The sequence below is a fragment of the Rattus norvegicus genome, chromosome 3 (genome assembly GCF_021556685.1).
Source record: "Rattus norvegicus strain SHRSP/BbbUtx chromosome 3, alternate assembly SHRSP_T2T, whole genome shotgun sequence".
Lineage (NCBI taxonomy): Eukaryota > Metazoa > Chordata > Mammalia > Rodentia > Muridae > Rattus > Rattus norvegicus.
The window spans coordinates 31,915,442-31,935,157 of NC_141536.1; the positions used below are offsets into that span (position 1 = coordinate 31,915,442).

Genomic DNA, 19,716 nt, shown 5'->3' on the forward strand with positions numbered 1-19,716 from the left:
GAAATTGAAGACATAGACACAAGTCCCCATATAAACAGACAGCTAATTTTTGACAAAGTCCTCAACAATACACACTGGAGCAACTTCAACGAATGGTGTTGGTCAAACTAGATGGCTATGTGTAGAAGAATACAAATAGATCCATGTAGTCACATTTTACAAAACTCAACCACAAATGGATCAAGGAACACAACCTGAGAGAGTGTACTTGGAATCTGATAGAAGAGAGAGGGAAAAAAGGCTTGAACTCATTGGCACAGAAAAGGCTTTCTCAGCAGGATACAAACAACACAGGCGCTAAGCCGAACAGTTAATAAATGGGAATTCATGAAGCTGAAAAGATTCTTTACAACAAAGCACACTATCGTTTGAACAAAGTGGCAGCTACAGAATGGGAAAGGGCTTTAGAAATTACAGATCCAGTAGAGGGTTGTTATCTAAATATATAAAGGACAAAAAGCTGGACATTAAGAAAACAAATAACCCAATTTAAAATGTGGTAGATCCAATCGGAGTTCTCAAATGATGGAACACAGATGGCTGAAAAACATTTAAAGAAAAGTACAACATCCTTAGCCATCAGTAAAACGCAAATCAAAACTAGCTTGAGATTTCATCTTACTCCAGTCAGAAAGGCCAGGATCAATAAAACAAATGACAGTTCATGTAGAAAAGATGTGCAAAAAGGAGAATACTTCTTCACTACTGGTGGGAATCTAAACGTATAGCTTGTATGGAAACCAGTTTGGAGTTTTGCAGAAAGTTGGGAATAGATCAACCCCAAAATCAAACTTTACCCATCTTAGGAATATACCCAAAGGACGCCATATCCTACTACAAAGATACTTGTGTAACAGCCCAAGACAGTGTAGAGGTTACTTCCTCTTTGTATTCTTGTTGAGGCATTTCAGATATAACTAGATTTCAATCTCCTTGATGAAGAATACCTTGGAAAATTAGTGGTCGAAATGCTCTACGAAGCTTATCTTAGTTTCTGTTAAACTACCTACTTATACAGAACCTCCTCTAGCTAACTGCTAATCTTAGCTTCTGTTAAACCACTTGCTTTTGCAAAGACTCCCCTGACCAAGGGTTCAGGACATGATTTTTTTCCTTCATAAATCCCATGCTTTGGACACCAAGGGCTCCACTCTCTCCAGCTACTTGGAATAAAGATTTCGACTGACTCTAAACTATGTCATCTATGGTGAGCTCCCAGTAATGTACTCATCCATGTTCACTACAGCTTTTTTATAATAGCCAGAAACTGGAAAGAGCATACATGTCTATTAACTTATGAATAGATAATAGATTGTGGTATATTTATTTGGCAGCTTATTATTCAGCTGTTAAGAAAAATGAAAATGCGAAATTTTCAGGTGAGTGAAACCAGAAAAAAAGTTCTGAGTAAGATAACCCAGATCCTAAAAGACAAATATTGTGTGTTTTCTCTTATATGTGCATATCAGCTTTTAAGCTTTTGATATGTGTGCTATAATCGGAATAACCATGGGTGTTAGATTCTTAGTAACAAACCAGAGAAGAGGACAGAATCTCCCATGGAGGGAGAAATAGGATATAATGTTATGGAGAAACTAGAATAGGAGAATTAAATTAGGAGAGTGTTGGGAGAAAAAGATAATGGGGGGGGGATGGGAAGGACCAAACTAATGGCTATATGGAAACTGAAACTTTAAAAACTTCATATATATGAAAGGAATATAAATGGCATCACCAAATAGGGGAGACAATGTTCCAACTAGACACATTATACCACCAAATAAAACACCCAGTGCCAGAAATGGGTTACATCTTGTTGAGTTCTGGGCCAAAGAGGCCCCATGGAAACCACCAAATATCATAGGTTCCTGCTATTGGTTAGCCTCTGAAGCTTGATGATGTGGCCCTGTTGCTAAAGACATGTTTACTTGTGTTATTGAACACAGAGAGGTTAAGGTGCGGTCTGACTAGAAGATTCACCCTTACTAACTAGTGCTCATGCTACTAGAGGGGAGTACATAAATGATCAGGAGAGAAAGATAATCATGAGTATGGCCCACATGCAAAACCTGTGGCCTATAACAGTGACCTGCCTATAAGATACACTGATGCAATCATAGCACAAATGTTGTACAAGTAACCAACCACTTCCTGTTTGGGTTTAAGGCCCACTCCATGACATTGCTGGTCATAAACCAGAAACTAGAAAGGTCATGGGCCTAGGATTTAAGCTACTATTATGCAAAAGGAACACAGCAAAAAACAAGTCCTAATGACATACTGCTACACCCAGTGATTGGAGCGTCAGTTAACACACGTTAGAGAAACTTCTTCAGCAGACAAGAACTAACACAGAGGCTCACAACCGGACAATTTACAGAGAATGAGAAACTTAAACATATTCAGTACTAAGATGTTTCCATCAAATGCCTCCCATCAAGGTTCAAGATCTACTCAGAAGAGCAGGCAGAAACAATGTAATAAGCAACAGCGGTTTACAACTCTTCTAGATACAACAGGAGTGATGTACAAAGGAACTCAGTGACTTCAACAACATGCACAAGAGCTGTAAAGTTTCAAGCCAAATGGAGTCCCAGCATTGAGAGAAGAAGTAAACACAGGGCCCCACCCTTAACTTAAAAACTCTCTGCAATGGATACCTGTTGGCAAACTGAAAATGAGTTTTCTCCAGTGGAATGCCAGTGTGTATATTAACCTCACTCCAGGGCAGGCCCCAAGTCTAGCAGTAGCTGGCTAACAGAAAGGACTCTGGTATTTTTTCTGGCCTTTATTTCAGATGTGTGTTTGTCTGTTCGTTTGTTTATGTATTCATTTATTTTTTGTCTTACTGATCTTTTGCTTTATTTTTGTTGTTTGGGTTTTTTGTTTTGTTTGTTGGGGGGGGTGTGTGCCTTTTTTGCTTTTATTTTTGTGGACTTCTTGGGTTTTTTCTTATTTATTGTAATTCAGCTTTTTGTTATTGTTGTTGTTGTTGGTTTTGTTTTGTTTTGTTTTAAGACAGAAAAAAGAACTTATGTTAGGGTAAGTAGGAAAGTGGAGAGAATTTGAGAAGAATTGGGTTGGGGAAAACATGATCAAAACATTTTGTATGAAATTTATTTTTCAACACAAAAATAGTCTATTGTTAATACTTAGACTCATCTCCACAATTTTAGATCTCACATAAATAAAATCATGGACATACACAAGGAACAAATGCCAATTCCTTCTCTTCCCTATGTGTTTCTCATATTACTGAGGCTGATGCAGAGTTCAAAAATATTCCTTCCTTATGAGGTCAGTGAATTCTGATCAGCCAGTTGTCTCTGTAAATGCTTTCTCTTATACAAGTAGTTAATTCTGTAAGACAACAAAAAACAGCTTGCAGTCCATCATTCGGAGTGTAGGCAAAAGTCTACGTTGGTTAAGAGTGCTTTGAGAGATGCAGACGTCAAAGCTTTTTTAACTGAAAAAAAAAAAAAAGCCTTTCAAATGTAAAATGACCATATTGGTATTTTGGTCATTTCATCATCAAGACACAGCAAGCAACTGAAATCCCTGCTAGTGGAGACAGCTTCACGCAGCTCAGCCACAACTGGGATCTCATGCATCCAGTTGATGGCATCATTTACATGGACACCACGCCACCCCCACCGCACCCCTGCATCAGCACTCTGACTTACACAGGAAAGAGAAAAAAAAAAAAAAAAACGCTCCCAAGGCCCACTTGAAATTCTGATTAATAGGTTACTCAGGTACAGAGCCAAGATTTGCAAACAGGCTGCTGTTGATGCTTTGTCCAGAACCATGGCTCATGAGGGATGACGGCCCCCAGCCACAGAGCTGGGAACATCACTCAGGCAGCAACTTGCAATTCAGTCTCGTTTGTCTGCCCTCCATTTGGCACCACAGCCAGCAAGCACTCCAGCTGGGCAGCAGAGCTTCAGCCAGCTCTCCTCACCTGAGCTGCCAAGTTTGGCAGTTGCCTGTTATTTGCTACCCAGGCTCCCTTGTGAAGGGAAGGGAGAAGGAAGACACGCCATGCTTCTTAATGGTGAGGAAGCAGGAAGACAGACCGGGCTTGTTGCTTTAAGTAGGATCATCTTACTTAAGAGGATCAGTTAGTAAGGGGAAACACTCTTTGCCTGAGACGATGATCGAGCAAGCAAGGAGGATGTCCTGACTGGGTTTTGGCCATTTCTTCCCTCTGAAAAGCAAGGGAGGGCGTTAGCAGCAGAAAGCAACCATGATGGTGAAAAGCAGGGACATTCAGGCCTCTCATTCGCAGATCCAGCTGCCGCCTAACACTGCAGCACAAAGAACCTGGTTGAAAGGCAAAACGGTTTCAGGTTTTCCTGCTGTGGTCATTAGACATGTGAGCTGCTCTCCGAGGGTGTGTTGGGCCTGGGAAGCCAGGCACCTGTTGTCGGCAGAAACACAATACACTTATTGATTTGAGAGGGCTGCACAGAGTAACTGGAGAGGACACACAAAAATCCAAAGCAATAAATGGACCCATTACCCAATGACGTTGCAAGGGGGGCCTCAGAAGGAGAGCCATAGATCCAGCTTACTTTACCAAAGGCAGTACAAAGCAGAACGGATTGTTTATGGAGGTTGGAGGAAGGGCCGAGAAAGAAGAGCAGGAGAGGAAGTGCTGGTTAATAGAAATGGCGCTGTACTTGAGACTAGAAAGAGCCCTTCTGATTTATCTTCTCCTGAAGCTGCAGCAGCAGCGATTGAAGTGACTATAATAGCCCAGGAGAAATGTTGGTGCTATTAGATGGGTGATTGATGGAAACGCTGCCAAAACAGCTAGGGAATTTGTCAATGTGTTTTTTGAAGTTTGTAAATGATGACACTGGCAAAGTGTAAACAAACTCAGCTCAGCAGACACGTTGTGCGGGCCCCCAAACTGACACTCATTTGCTGGATTGTTCCAATTAAGTATTATCCACTGAAGTAAGGCGCTCCCTTCTCTCAGGCCAGGGCAACTGAGGCTTATGCAACATACAAGATTTGTTAAAAGAAAGACATCGAAGTAAGTTTTTTTTTTTTTAAACTGATCCAAAGGACCGAGCTACCCAGTGTTGCAGGACACCTAGGAGAAGAAAGGCACACATTCTAGAGAGTTTTATAATCTGAAGATTCAGAATCCTAAAGCACTGTGACCACTGTATGAGTCACAAGACTTGTTTAAGGTCGTTACTACAGTTGCTGCCACTCTTGTTCCCTTGTTAACTGAAAATCTGATTTTTCCTGTCAGATTCTCTTCCCAAAATATTTCTTAGAGAGAGTTCCTATGTCCACAAATCATTTCTGATTGTCACTGGGTGACGACCAGCTGTTCATCCCACTGAACTTCTCTTCAATGTTTCTGTCTCCCACGGAAATTGTCTGGGTAAATTGTTTTCCAAGCAGTGTGCCCATGTGAAGGTCCAGAAATGAAGAAGGTCCAGAGAAGCCCTGGAGTCTTCCAATTCATAGTCACTAAACAGATATTGACATTACATACATGGAAAAAAAAAAACTATTAGTTATCTTAGTTACTATTGCTGTGATAAAACTCCAGGATCAAAAGCAAGTTGGGGAGGAAAGGGTTTGTTGGGCTTTTTTTTTTTTTTTTTAAAAAAAGTCTACACTATAGTCAATCACTGAACAAAAACTCAAACAGGGTGGGAACCTGAAGGCAGGAAGTGATGTTGAGTATATGGAGGGTGCTGCTAACTGACTTGTTCACCATGACTTGCACAGCCTGCTTTCTTCTAGAACCCAGAACCACAAGTCCAGGAGTAGCCCCACCCACAATGAGTTTGGCCCTCCCACATCAATCACTTTTCTCAATCTGGGTTTCCTCCTCTCAGATGCCTATAGTTTTTGTCACATTGACATAAATCAAGCCAGAATGCTATCTAATCACAGTTGTGATGAACTGCAAGCAAGGACTTGGGAAGGATGCTGTAAGCTAATAGAATGGAGATCTGGATAAAGGCTATGTGGGTAAAGGAAGAATTCCTTGTATTTCAGTAGCATTCTAAAGCATATATAGGAGTCAGGTTAGCACAAGACAGGGCAAGAAAACATCACACAAATGGAAAACAAATCTAGAAGTCCCAGAAGCACGGAAGTACATTGTCCTCAGCACCACAGAATCATAAAAGAGAGAAGGTCATGACAGACTGTTGGAGTATGTTAAGGACTAGAGCTTATAATCTGTGTTTATATGAAAAGCCATTAGGAGATCTTGGGAAAAACAATTACACATTCAAGTTATAGAAGACCATGCTGGCTCTACAAAACATGTTCAAATGGCACAAAACATGAATGTTTATCAGTAATAAAGACATTATTGCAGTGCTTCAGGTTACGGATCACCGGGGCTTAGACTAAGAGTATAGCTACGTTGGTGAAAATAAACCAATAGACTGGAAGGCATTGGAGAGGTAAAAATCTGTCGGTCTTGCTAATGGAGTGAATGCAGTGACAGTGGTAGGGTAGTGAATGTGTTGCCAATGGTATGGATAGTGGTAGTATTTTTTAAATACAGGTAGATGTCTATGGGGCAGAAACAGGTCAAATAACAGGTTTATAATATCAGGTTGCTGGGAGAATAGATCACTGGGTAAAACAGCTACCACACAAATGTGGGGTCTGAGTTCATAACCCAGGACTCACTATAACTGTAACGCAACACTATACCTCAGTAACCTATGTCTGTAACTCCGGTGCTGCTAGAACAAAATGGGAGGAGGAAACAAGAGAACCTTGGAAGCTTTGGAACCAATACCCTACCATGTATAGCACTGAACAGCAAAAGACTTTGTCTCAAACAGGGCACTTTTATACATGAAGTGTGGAGTGTATATGATTGTGCACATGTACCAACATATATGTACATGTATGCACACACACTCATGTGCACACACACTCATGTGCACACACACTCATGTGCACACACTTCAGCAAACATACTGTGCATGCTCGTGAACACTAATGCGCGCACGCGCACACACACACACACACACACACACACACACACACACACACACACCAAACACGCAGAAAGAGAATAAAAGATAAAAGCCAAAATAGTGCAATGTGAAACAAAGCCTAGGTAATCTCTGTTTTACTTTCTTCAAAATATCAGAGTCCTAAGGCAAGACAGAAAGGAACTCTGATGCCCTACAAAAACAACGACAACAAGACAGCTCTATGTTCTGAGTATGAAGGGACTCTAGAAAGGCAGAGTGTAACAGAGCTTAGTCCCCATGAGGGAGCAAAATCTTACTTCAAGATGTTTGCAGGAGCTGATACAGAGCTAGTGTGGGGCTAGGGCTGTGAACTCAGAAGAAACAAGCACACCAAGGGAGGCCATTGCCCAAGACAACATTTCCTCTCCTCTCGTCAGCAAATGGTGAACCGGTCTTAATTTTGTTCCAGTTATACTTTTAAAATATGAGTCTGCAAGAAGAAATAACCTGAAATAAGTTGTATGCTTTCTGACAGGCTAAGTCAAAATGTTTTCCTGTTTTCTTACAAGAAATTTCACAATGAGAATTTTTAATTTAGGAAAAATATTTTTTTCATACAAATCTTAGAACCATTTGCCTCAGTCTCCTTAGCTACTGCATCTAGCTCAAATCCTCCCCCAATAAGGCTATTTAATTCCGAAGAGCACATTCCACAGCTCTGGACTCTGGTGGTCACAGCCTGCTTGTGGGCCTGAACCACACCATTCCCATTACACAAGGGATGCAACAAGGAAGACAGGGCTGTCAAGATCTTTTTAGTCTCTGATGCCTCAGAGGCAGAACTGCTTTGCAAAGGGACAGCCAGACACATTTCCCACAAGGCACTGACTGGTGCTGAAAGTAACTTAACTTTCTCTGTCAAAGGCTCTTCCTGGAGAAACGCAAAAGGAAAATGTGTACCATTGAAACAAACTGAAAGCATGTCAGTATGATTGGCAAGCTGACTTCTCGGAAGAAGAAATAATTATTGCCTGATAATGGCAGCTTATATCAGACATGTGAATTTTTGGGCCGCCATTTGTGTTATTGCAGGCTGCCTGACATCACAGGAAGTCTTTTGTGGCTTATGAGGCAGAACAGTGAAGCAGCTTTGGCCTCATCCTTTGACGATGGCAGCCTCAGTGACAGTAGTGTACACAACCATCTCCCACGCACCTGTCCCTCCTTGTTCTAACAACTACCAGACAAAGCAAATTAAAAAGCACGCATCTGGTGGGCCTGTAGTCATGGCATTTCACCACTTTTAACTTAATAATTTTCCAAGGCAGATTAATAATCATTATTTACACAATCTATTTCAGCCAAAGAAATATTACTTAGGTTTTCATTTTACTGGTTTCTAAAAACAAAACACAAAATGGAAAGAATTTAAAGATAAAATAAAAAGACCTATCTCTTGCCTTCAAAATTCTGGAGGCCTTTAGTGGACATGCTCTTTTCAGATTTTGAGTGACCTCCTTTTCTGATCTTCTTTCCAGTGTGGTCTCAGTCAGTGTTCTACTACTGCCAAGGGAAACCGTGACCACAGCAACCCTTAGAAAAGAGAGCATTTGATATCTTGTGTCCTGGTTAGGTTTATCATTACAGGAGTGAAACACCATGACCAGAAGCAACTTGGGGAGGAATGGGGTTTATTTCACTCACAGTCCCAAATGATAATTCTTCATCAAAAGCAGTGATGGTAGAAACTCGAGCAGGGGCGAAACCTAATGGAAGGAGCTGATGCAAGGTCTTGGACAGGGTGCTGTTTAGTGACTTGTTCTCCATGGCTTACTCAGCCTGTTCTGTTATAGAACCTAGGACCACCTGTGCAGGGATGGACCCATACACAATGGGCAGACCCTCCCCAGGGATCATTAATTAAGATAAATGGCTTGCCTACCACCTAATATAACCAGGACATTTTCTCCCTTGAGGCTCCCTTCTCTCTCATGACTCAAGTTGACATAAACACAGCCATTACAACTGACCCCTTTTCAATTTGACATTCAAACACATCACTTTTAAGTTAGAACCTTTCCTTTCTCATTTATTCCCAAGATGTCATGTTAACATTAATCTGACGATATAAAACACAATAACTTTAAAAGCCCCACAGTCTTTACAAACTCCAACACTTTAAAAGTTCAGTCTCTTTAAAATATCCAATCTCTTTAAAAATTCAAACTCACATTCAAAAGATTAGTCTTTCAGCTGTGTATGTGTGTGCGTTTAAAAATCAAAATTAATTAATTTTTTCAAGAGAGAAGAACCGGGTCATAGTCTGAACAAATCACAAACAAACTTTAATAATTTAATACAATGTCTAATTATCTGGGATTCGGTGATGATTTTCTGGGCTCCTCCAAAGGACTTGGGTCTCTTCTCCTACTCTGACATATACGGCACACACAACTTTTCTTTCTAGAAAAGGGCTACAGTGGGGCTTTCTAGTGGGGCTTCAGATCAGCCTCACTCCGCTGCTGCCACTGCTGCTGCCGCTGCTGCTGCTGCTGCTGCTGCTGCTGCTGCTGCTGCTGCTGCTGCTTTTGGTGATCCTCCCCTGCTCCAACTGGACTCTACTTTCATCAATATCCTCTACGGAGCTCTCTTTAGGGATGCCAGCCCTACCACACAGTGCCAAGCCTCAGCTGTTCTCCATGTACCCCTTCATGCCTTCAAAACCAGTATTATCCAGATGACTCTTACACTACCAAGTTCAGCTGCCAGCAAAAGGTACAACCTTGGCCACTTCTGGAACATATCGTCTATGTGCTGACCTTGAAGAAATACTTCCTAGAAGACATCACCCCAATAATGTTGGTCTCTTTTCTTTTTGTCTTTTTTATTGGATATTTTATGTATTTATATTTAAAATGTTATCCCCTTTCCACCCTCTTCCATACCCTCTTCCCTTCCCCCTACTGCTATGAAGATGCTCCCATTCCCACCCCCCCACTCCCACCTCACCGCCCTGGCCATCCCCTACACTGGGAAAATGAGCCTTCATAGGACCAAAGGATTCTCCCCCTATTGATGCCAGACAATGTCATCCTCTACTACATATGCAGCTGGAGCCATAGGTCCCTCCATATGTACTCTTCAGTTAGTGGTTTAGTCCCTGGAAGCTCTAGGGAGTCTGGTTGGTTGATATTGTTGTTTTTCCTATAGGGTTACAAATCCCTTCAATTCCTTCAGTCCTTTCTCTAACTCCTCCATTGGGGTCTCCTTGCTTAGTCCAATGGTTAGCTACAAGCATCCTCATCTGTATCAGTAGGGCTCTGGCAGAGCCTCTCAGGAGACATCCATATCAAGTTCCTATCAGCAAGCACTTCTTGGCATCAGCAATAGTGACTGGGTTTGGTGACTGCATATGAGATGGATCCTCAGGTGGGGCAATCTCCGGATGACATTTCCTTCAGTCCCTGCTCTATTCTTTGTCCCTTCCTTCTATGAGTATTTTGTTCTCCCTTCTAAGAAAGACTGAAATATCCACATGTTGGTCTCTTCTTAAACACAGCTGATTCTTAGTCCCCAGTTGACCAGCATCCATTGTCCCAGTAAAGCAAAGCTTTTACCTTAGTGTTCCTGGTCTTGCATTAACCTCAGCCAATTTAGAGCTCCAACTGAAGAGACACCACAGATTCGTCACACAAAAGACCCAATAGAGTCTGCTTCCCTCTGAAACTTCATAAGCCAGGCTTTCACCATTTGCACTGATCTCAACATTCTTATCTTCCAAGCTCCTAAAGAACAACTCACTGAGCTCTCAATACCCAATAGCTTTTCTAGTCCCAAGTTTCAAAGCCCTTCTACAGTCCTCCCAAAACAACACAGTCAGTACTGTCATAACGTTATCCCACTATCCTGGTACCAACTTCTGTCTTAGTCAGTGTTCTATAACTATGGAATGACACTATGACCATGGCATCTCTTTTCAAAGAGAGCATTTAATTGAGGCTTGCTTGTAGTTTCAACAGGTTGGTCTATTATTATCATTGCAAGAAGCATAGTGACATCTAGGCACACATGGTGCTGGAGAAGTAGGTGAGACTTCTACAGCTGAATCCATAGGCAGCAAGAAGAGAAAGCTTTACTGAACCTGGCTTGAGCTTTTGGAACATCAAAGTTCACCTCCAGTAACACTTCCTCCAGCAAGGTCATACCTACTCCAAGAAGACCACTCCCTAATCCTTCTTAAGTAGTTCTACTTCCTGATGATGAAGCCTTGAGATATACAGGCCTTCGGGGGACCATTCTTATTCAAACCAACACAAGTTTATTAGTTTTTTAAATGTTTATTCTCTAGGAATGCAAAAGAGTGGATTTTTGAGGGCAAGTACCTCATAGGGAATACTCAGGAACGATGATGTGTATTTGGAAAAGGAATTATCTTTAATATAAATGCAAGCAGTGAATTAATCTTGTGGCTAGATTTCCTAACCAGCTAATTCCCCAATAACACAATAATAAAAGAGACTAAGATTTATTAAAATTGCCTTGAACCAAATATTGAACAATCATTACTCTATTCTAAACCTCCAAGCTGGTCAGGCTTCCTCCTAGACTATATTCCTATCTTACCGGAAATTTTTCATCCTTTCTTATCCCTGATCCCTCTCTCTTCTCCTGGTTTTTCTCCACTTCCCCTACCTCTCCTCTTCTTCCAAAGAAAGGAGATCTTTCTCCACCCCCCCCCCCCAGAACCAGAAGTACCACCTTTTTTCTCTGTAAAGGTCTATATTGGCTCATTGGCTTTTATTGGCAAGGCAGAGAATGAACATGAGGAGCAAAGTTATACCAACTTGAGACAGGAGCTTCTAAGAATAAACATAACAAAGCCATGTATGGATTGAAACAAGATATGAGGGCAGAGAAATCAGCATTTGAATAATTCAAGGATAAACTTCGCACAATGCACAAAAAAAATCATGTCTACACGTATCTCAGACAGCACATATCCTGATCTTTACATACATGCATTTGTCAGTGTTGTGACAGCATCTCTCCTTTGAACTCTTCTGTTAACACAGGCTTACAGAGCATTGCTGACCCATTTAGCTACTTCAATAAAACTTCATTAATTGCTTGCTGTGTTCTGGGCAAGGTACAAGTTACTAACTTGTTTCAAATAAATATTTCTTAGTGTTTTCCAAAGAGTGTTTCGTATGCTGAGTTCTGAGAGAAAAAAGAAGTCTATTGCAGGTAAGGAGTATATAATCACATTAGCCGTGCATGCAGACACTGATAATTATCTACCTCATATCCATTCTCTTTCATACTTATCAACTGAACTGTGTTAATTACAATTTCAATATGACTATTTAAAGCATTCAGTTTTTCTGCTTCCCTTGCTGGTGATAATGGTCATTTAACTTAGGTTTTAGAAAGCTCACAGTTTTCCTAAGTCAAGGCCTGGATTAAGAGAAAACTCAGGCTCTTTATTGTCATCATAGGGACTTTCCGTCAACTTGGGCTATCTACCTTAGGGTATCTTGTCACATCAGAGAAGCAAACTCCTCTCCTTCTTTAGGATAGTATATTAAAAACTACTAATGCTGTTAATCAGACTCTATTTCTGTTCTTCCTGAGTTTACAGCCAGATTATTCTCAGCCTTTTCTTGTAGTCAGACTCAGTCACAATAACGACATGTAGAAAAGCAGTCAGCTCTACTGGAGCTACCTAATTTTCCTTTTTGGGCATCTCCTTGCTTTTTTATTTCTGCTAGGTGGAAATTAACAGACAAAGCAAACTTAGAAGCCACACTGAAAACAAAGCTTCAATCAGCTTGGGTATCTGGTTGGTTTGCCTTGGAATTTTTGGCAAAAGAGGGTTGAAAACCTACAATTCAGTGAATGGGAAATTAGAATATTATTCTAAGTCCTAACATTATCCCTTTCAAACAGGATCCCCCCCCAAAAAAAAACCAAGTAAGTACTTGGCATTGGGTTAGCACTGGGGTGGTAGATAGCTAGAAGGCCAGAGAGCCTGTTTTGTTGTAACCAAATGATTCATAAAAAGGCTGGCTTCAGGAATCTAGAAGGGAGACCAGGTGTCTAGTGCAACTAGCTCTAGGGGAAATAGTTGAAAAGAGAAACACTAGCGTCTGTTGGCTGCTAGACACTGCTGAGGGGGAGTAATTGTGAAGAAGATTGTAGATCAGACAGGAATGAACAAGTCATAAGGAGAACTCCAGGATTAAAGTAAGCTCAAAATTTGAGGTTTCACAGTTTGAAAATGCCAATAACTTCTAAAAATCACCCCTAAAACTTGAAATGAATAAAATGACAAAGGCTTTCAAGTGGAAAGTTCCACAAAAGGTCCTTTAATTCTTTGCAATCAAATGAATCAAGATGTTGCCCTTAAATCAACATTGCAATCAAATGAATCGAGGTATTGAGTCTTTGTGGAATTGGGAGAATTCACCCAGATGAGGAAATGAGGGACCACAGCATGTGTCAAATTGAGAATCATACCAGAGAATGAAGATCATTGTTAGTTCCTCAAACTAGCCAGGCAGCCTATAGCATGAGGTTTTATGAGGTTTCTAAGAAACTCTATTCTCAGATTTAAAAAAAAAAAAGTCTATGAACTAGTTTTAAAAAACACCTACCCAACCTCCACCAAAAGAGAAAAGAAAAAAGATCACAGGTGACTATAAAGAAGTCCTCGTACTGAAACGTAAACAGGGAGGAAATAGGTTGTCAGTGCTGTGTCATACCCAAAGAATGCCCATTTCACCTGAATTGAGAAAATAAAGATGTCAAGCCAAGGAAGAACGCCTCAGGGGCAGATCAGGTGTTGTGGTGAACAAGGCTGCCCTCCAACCCCGACCCAGGAGATCAGATTGAAAACATCCTGGTCCTCAGAACAGATCACTAAGCCTGCCCTGCTATGCTTCATGTCTATGAAGGAATTTGTCTTGCGACTGGACTGCTTTTCAGCCAGAGTTATGTGCCTTCCAGAACAGGAGAAGCTTTGTTGTTTGTTTTTCCTTCATTAGTTAGACAGGCCTGGAAATATGAGGCCCCATCAGTACCCAATGAGGATAATTACTTATTACTTATTGGAGTTATTGAAGTCAACCAATGTTGTTCCGCTGGTTTTCACAATAAAGGAAAAGCTGAGTATAATACCTGGACAAAAATAAATAAAAACTACTAGCTGATCATCATTAACTTTCTTTCCCCCTAACTTGGAGCTTATCTTAGATTGATTTACAGAAGAAGAAGAAGGAGGAGGAGGAGGGGGGGAGGGGGGAGGAGGGGGGAGGGGGAGGAGGAGGAAGAGAAGAAGAAGAAGAGGAGGAGGAGGGGGAGGGGGAGAAGGGGAGAGGGAGGGAGAGGGAGGAGGAGGAAGAACTAAGATCAATGTTCAAGAAAGGACATTGGGAGTAGTTATGGGAACCATCAACCTGCTTAAACTAAGTAGATATTTGTTCGTTTTATTCTTAGTGCTTCAGCTTCTGCTGTGTTAGCAGATATTCTACCTCATGTGACTTTCACCCTAGAGAAAATGAACAAAGGTGACTGATGTCCACCACTTCCAACTTCACAATAACCTCCCACTCACTTTCATCTGGGCTCACAGTTAACCCATAGAAACTACTTATGAGAAATGTGTCTGTCAATCTAGCTTCTGCAGAGCCCCAGCCCTCAAGTTCCTAAGTGTCTATGGTTTGGCACTGTATCCTTGGGGTTGAAACTACCCAGTACTAGTATTTCCTTAGTGCTAACATGGATCCAACATTACTCTAACTTCAAGTAAGTGTACAACTATTAGTTATCAAGCCTTTGATAGATGAAAGCTTCCACTCTTATGTAATGCCTATCAGACCATACCTAGACAGCCTGCATGTAAACTCAGAAGAGAACCATGAACATGAAGACAACTTAGAAGAGAACAGAGCCCTTCACGTATTCTCAGTTCATCATAGGCCTTTTCTCCGAGGCTTGCCTTTTCTTTTCTTTTCTTAGCTATGGGGACTTTCTTTGTGCTTTTTCTGTTTTATTACAGAACTTGGAAAGTGGTTTCCAATGTCAGTCTGAAGACAGTGGGGATGTTACTGTTATCACGTCCTCAACTCTGAAGGCAAGAACAAGAAAGGCTACCCCAGGGGAACTATAGGAATACATACAAGAGGACAAGAGGTTAGAGAAACCTTGGAACAATTAGAAAGGACCAGTGCTATTCAAACCCTGAAAAGAGGCCCAAAATCAAATGGCTCCATGTTCAACTAGTTGCAAGCGAAAGAAAGAAGGTGTGCTGCAGGAATTATCCCTGAGGCAGTAGAGAAGTGAGCCATCTTGGAGGACTCCACTGCTGAAATAGCACATATCCCAAGTATGGGAGCTGTTTAGGTCCCAAGTTTTTGACATTTAACACACTAGGCACAGGTAAACTCGATGAGTCATGCATGGGTGGGTGCTGGCTATATGCACTAACTACAGATGGATTCACAAAGGCTCAGCCCAGTGTCGCCTTAATGACCGTGGACACAGAGTGGGAAAATAAATAAATAAATAAATAAATAAATAAATAAATAAATAAATATCAATCTCCAAAGTAGACAGAACTTGAAACAATGGTCAGATTGAGTCTCACTATTGTCTTCAATCCTGTAGTTCAAAAGTGTGGTATATTTATGGAGAAGTACAGATTGTTATTATCCAAACACCATTTGTAGCTTCTTTTCTAAAAATAAATATGGCCAATTATGTGTTAGGGACATTTATTTTATTTTAATTTTGAACAAAAACATTTTGTTTTAGAGGTTTCGGGGATTCTGAAATCACATAAAACAGAATCTAACACTGAATATGTTTGATTTTTGAAAATATCTTCCATTGCCCACCGAAACAGTACAACTTTCAAGTTCATTTGTTTCCAATCACTAAATATTGGTTGAAAATACGTGACCATCACCACACTAGTTAAGGGAAACTAAAGCTGACTAAATGCTGGCAAGAAGTCTGAAGACGGAAGATAGACCAGAGCTTATTGATATGAACTAGAACAGAATATCCTGATTTCCAGATAATTGAAACTCTTCATTTCCACTTGACAAGTGACAAGCTAGCTGTCTTCATACCTTAACCTTACCTTATACAAACAACAATAGTCTTTAGTACTTACTGGGCTACAATCGTCTGCCAGACAGACTCATGAATGTATTATACAGATTATTTCATTTATCTTTATAAAAACTCTCTGAGGGCAGTTATATAAGGTTCATCTTAAATGAATATATAAGGTAGTAAGAATTACCTGGAAAGAGAGAAGTTTGACTGGAGTATTATTTCTATCAGATTAGCCTGTGACCCTTTCTACAAGAATTTGCCTTGATTGGTGATTGATGTGGGAGGACTCAAGACACAGGGAGCACCACACTAGATGGTATAGGTAGGTGGGTCTGGGCTGTATAAGAAACCTAGCTGGGAATGTGGACAATGGTTAGGGAAAGAAAAGGAAAGGAGAGAAATGGTATGATTCTTTCTTTTTTAAGTTAGTTGGACTAGCCAGTGAGGGAGTCAATAAGCAATATCCCTCCATGGTTTCTTCTTGACTGCCTGTCTATCCTGGCTTCCCTAAGTAAAGAGCTGTGGCCTAGAAGTCTAACCTAAATCAACTCTTTTCTTTCCTAAATTGCTTTTGGTCAGTGTTTTATCACAGCAGGAGAAAATCAACTAGAACAGCCAAACCCAGTACTGTTAGAACATATAACTGGCTTTAAATCACATGAAATGAGACAAACTGGAAAGCCATTTCAGTAAATGCTTCATGTTTTTGAAATCTTACTGAATTGAGGGTTAATTGTAAAATTGACTTGAGCATTTCTCATTTTATAAGAATTGAACTATCCTAATAGCTTAGTCACACTGTCTTCCCCACATAAGCGCCACTCTGCAGATGCATAGTTTTAAAGACTTGCTCCTATTGTATCTGCTGATTTTATTATAACAGCTACCAGCAAGAACTGAATCCAGAAATAGTCTCCCAAATTGCTTGAAAACAGACCTGAAACTCCTGATTTCTATAGCCTTACACAGTGTATAGAAAAAGAAAGGCCAAGAAACATTTTACAAAGAACAGTGATTACTCTCCTGTCTTCATGGAAGTCATAATGAGAAACGGGATTACCAACAGTTGCAACAGATATGCCATAAGTATATACAGTGTGGATGCTGATTCCAAGGAGGCCAAGGCATGGAGTACTAGAATACATGCTAGTGGGGTTATCTGTCTGCAAATCCATCGCCCTGAGCTTCTGCTGCAAGCCACCATGATTCTTGGCAAAGGCAGGGAACTGCTCTAGGAAATGACTAAGGTCCCTTGAGTCCACAGAGCTTCCCCTAAAGTGCCACCTGATCTAGTCACCTTGCCCTCCTCTAATCAGCTGTGAATGTTGTTTGCAGATTCAGATTCAAAGCTGAAGACAGCACAATGAGACACTGTCCCCACAGTGGACTTACAAAGGCAGACTTAAGAAGCGATTAAAAGTAGAATACAGTAGATCGATAGAAAATGTGCCAAATTCAGTGGTTCCCTGTGTAGTTAATAAAAAGTGAGAAGCCGAAAACTCTCGAGTCTCTTAGCCGCCATTTTACATACTCTTTTTAAATTGATCCCCAAACAGCCTCTTTAAAGGACAGCCATTCTTCCCTTTTCATGGCTGAGGAAACTATGGCTTAGAAGGAAGAGATCCAACATCATATGGCTATATATCGGAAATACTAACAATCAAACCCACAACTGCCAAACACCACCCATCCCCGGTGATGTGCTTTCCGGATCCTGCAAACAGCAGCATAAACCTGGATGGAGATGGCTCTGCCTCCTCTAGTATTTTTCCCAAATGTGACTATCTTCCGGGGGAGCCCGGGCATTCTAGGCATATTTTAATGAATAAATAGATACAAAGTTCTCATTTTCTGTTGTTTCTCTATAAATTGTCTCCTTAATTAATGAATAGCTGCACTTGTACTTCGGTATTGGTAATTTCATAAAGACTCCCAGGGTGCTACCCGGCTGAGTTGGGTGTAAGGAAACAATTATTAGCCCCAGGCATGGAAATGAATGGATTTAGAGGCACTAAATCAGGAAAGCAAATGGGCTCTCACAGCTCCATGCTGTAGAATTAGTTTCAAATATTCAACAGACAAATCAAGTGGGAGCATGACAAGCCCCGAGTTGAACACTGCCTTTTGCTCATTTTAAAATCCACGCTGTGAATTTTAAACTCCTGATAGCATTTCTAATAATGGCATCGTTTAGAAGCTAAAGTTGTGAGCGACCATGGACGGTCAAACCACAACCTCTTTATATAATATTCATATAGCACATAGACCTCCAAACGATTTTAAATTAAGAAATTTCAAATTATTTTTTTCCTCTGAATCCTCTAAGCTATGGTCTGCGTCCACATCTCCCAACTCAATTTACGTATTAGAATTTATTGGGACTTCACAGATATCTTGTCCCAGCAGATCACTACTCAACTATTTCTTTAATACTTTCCAGTGACTCCCCTCCTAGATTCCAATCAAGAATGGGATTTCCTTATTGCATTTACAAGTGACAAATCAGTTTTATCTTCCAGAAACTGGGGACGGCTAGGATAAATGCATTACTATTTTAAAAGTGAGACATAAAGAATTTTTGTACCATTGATGGCCATACACCATGATGCCCACGCTGGGTGCAAGCGGCACTTTAGTAAACACAAAGCAGATTGTGTTTGTCTCCTTGTTCCCCTGACCTGTTCCCTGCAACCAGGAGCCCATAGGAAACTTGTCGATCTGATTCCCTCATCTCCACTAAGATCAGCGAGGGGGATCACTTTCCTCAAGACTGAAAGCATGGGCGTGTCTTTCAGATGCTCACCAAGGTGAAAGAGAAAACAGTGCTTTGAGAGCCTGAAGGAATTGTTCCCCTTTCTTTTCCTTCTGATACCTGAGTTATCACCAGTTTGTATCTGAGATGCTTTTTGTGAGCCGGCCTTCCTTAGCCACGGGGTTGGGGGGCGGGGCGAGGTGGGGGGACTCAGAAGAGAATGCAGAGCCCCTAGGCCTCTTCTCTGCAGCTGCCAACGAGGAGACAGCAGAAAAAGTCCAGGCTTACCCTCCCCAGAGAGCGCTGGCGGAACAATAGTTTCTCCCCCTCTAAGCTGCAATATCTCGCTGGAGCTTATCCACTTCTAACTCCATCCCGACTGTAGCTTGGTAACTCGGTTTCCTAAACAAAATTAAAGGAAGTGTCAATGGGAAATTGAAAGTGAAACTGGCAGCAAAGGGCAAATCTCCAGGGCCCTTAATGGATTGGGAAACCAAATGACAATTTCCAACTAGGTCCCTTGCCTCGGGCTGCCTTAAAGCAAGGCAATCACATTGCAGCCTACTCCTTCAATAATTTTATCAATACATCAGGCCCCCGCAAAGTTTGTGTGCAAACCCCTTGTGCTTAGTTAGAACAAGTGGTCATCGGTGGGATGTTCAGAATGCTTCCGATCCTAAATAGATCACCATTCATGATCTTCCCGGTGCTTCAAGCTCCAGCATTTCTCCAAAAACAAAGATATGAGGGTCAGTATTAGAGATCAAACAGACAGGTCCCTTCTAAGCAGCCTCGTCAGATAAACATGGAGGCAGACATTTCGCTCCCTTCGATGTAGAATTTTTCTGTGAATTTACGCGAAAGTGAAATAAG

The 19,716-nt window shown here is 41.1% G+C and overlaps 1 protein-coding gene across 1 annotated transcript in view; it reads right to left on the minus strand.

The window, feature by feature from the left end:
* Positions 1 to 19,247, minus strand: part of LOC147995459 (uncharacterized) — a 272,034-nt gene extending 252,787 nt beyond the window's left edge. The window contains exon 1 of the transcript XR_015684331.1: positions 19,132 to 19,247. The gene's annotated coding sequence lies outside the window, so the exon portion shown is untranslated. The remainder of the gene's footprint in view (positions 1 to 19,131) is intronic.
* Between the last annotated feature and the right edge of the window lie 469 nt (positions 19,248 to 19,716).